General features: G+C 37.4%; 1 non-coding gene across 1 annotated transcript; it reads left to right on the top strand.

The window, feature by feature from the left end:
* Nucleotides 1–739: 739 nt before the first annotated feature.
* Nucleotides 740–821, top strand: TRNAS-CGA. The gene has a single exon. It is a non-coding gene; the product is annotated as a tRNA-Ser (tRNA).
* The last annotated feature ends 958 nt before the right edge of the window (nucleotides 822–1,779 follow it).

Below are 1,779 nucleotides of genomic sequence, written 5' to 3'. Positions count from 1 at the left end.
CTTATATAAGGGTGTCAATATGTTCAAGTGGCTAAGAAGACTGACTTGAAATCTGTTGAGTTATGCCTGTACAGGTTTGAATCCTATTGTTGATGAATTTTCATTCTTTATATAAGGGGTATCTTTTAGCTTTATGTGAAATCCTACATCGGTTGAACAACAAACGAATCATTCCTTATTATAAGGGTGTCAATATGTCCGAGTGGCTAAGGAGTCCTTATATAAGGGGTGTCTTTTAGCTTTATGTGAAATCCTACATCGGTTGAATAACAAACGAATCATTCCTTATATAAGGGTGTCAATATGTCCGAGTGGCTAAGGAGACAGACTCGTAATCTGTTGGGTTATGCCTGCAGACTCGTAATATGTTGGGCTATGCTTGCGCAGGTGACATCACACATCGGTTGAACAAGGAACGTATCATCCTTCATTCCTTACATAAGGGTGTCAATATGTCCGAGTGGCTAAGGAGACAGACTCGAAATCTGTTGGGTTATGCTTGCAGACTCGCAATATGTTGGGCTATGCTTGCGCAGGTAACATCACACATCGGTTGAACAAGGATCATATCATTCCTTCATTCCTTATATAAGAGTATCAATATGTCCAAGTGGCTAAGGAGACATACTCGAAATCTATTGGGTTATGCCTATAGACTCGCAATATGTTGGGTTATGCTTGCACAGGTGACATCACACATCGGTTGAACAAGGAACGTATCATTTCTTATATAAGGGGTGTCAATATGTCCGAGTGGTTAAGGAGACAGACTCGAAATTTGTTGGGTTATGCCTTCGCAAGTTTGAATCTTGCTGTTGACGAATTTTTAGCTTTATTGTGAAATCACACATCGGTTGAACAAGGAACAAATCATTCTTTATATAAGGGTGTCAATATGTTTGAATGGTTAAGGGGAACAAATCATTCCTTATATAAAGGGTGTCAATATGTCCGAGTGGTTAACGAAACAGACTCGAAATCTATTGGACTATGCTTACAAAGGTTGGTATCCTACTATTAACGAATTTTTTGCTTTTCTTTGATTTTGATGTCAACTTTTCTCGAGTCGTGGGATACTGTTGTTTTCAGTTCTCGAGGATTTGAGAAACATGTCTGAGTGGTTAAGGAGATAGTTCGACATAATAAACGGTATAGTTATATAAGTCAACTAAGTTCGGTAATTTCAAAGATGAAATTAAAGCTTTGATTTTGATGTCATCTTTTCTCAAGTCGTGGGATACTATTGTTTCCAGTTACCGAGGATATGAGAAACTAAAGTTTACAATTCTCACTGAGAAATTGGAAAGTTGTTGCCACAATCAGTAGTTCTCGAGAATCTAAGAAACTAAAGTTTGATGAAGAAATTCGAGAAATAGTTCTCAGCGAAAGTATATGCAAATGAGAAATTGGAGATTCAGCAGTTCCCGAAAATCTGAGAAACTGAAGTTTGATGAGAACCAAGAAGAAACTGAAGTTTAGAAGAAACTGAAGTTTGATGAAATCCGAGAAGTAGTTCTCAGCGAAAGTATACGCAAACGAAAAATTTCATTGAGATTCATCTGGTAGTGCTCTTAGTGTTGACCAAAGGGGAAGAAGTAAATGGAATGACCCAAGTAGAGTAGTTGATATTTATCTGTTAGTGATCTTAGTGTTGACCAAAGGGGAAGAAGTAAATAGAATGATCCAAGTAAAGTAGTTGATATTCATCTAATAGTGCTCTCAGTGTTGACCAAAGGGGAAAAAGTAAATGGAATGACCTAGATAAAGTAGTCGATATTC

The sequence above is a fragment of the Cucurbita maxima genome, unplaced genomic scaffold (assembly GCF_002738345.1).
Source record: "Cucurbita maxima cultivar Rimu unplaced genomic scaffold, Cmax_1.0 Cma_Scf00031, whole genome shotgun sequence".
In the NCBI taxonomy this organism is placed as follows: Eukaryota; Viridiplantae; Streptophyta; class Magnoliopsida; order Cucurbitales; family Cucurbitaceae; genus Cucurbita; species Cucurbita maxima.
Note: the sequence above shows the minus strand (reverse complement) of the source record. Positions and strands in the feature narration are given on the sequence as shown.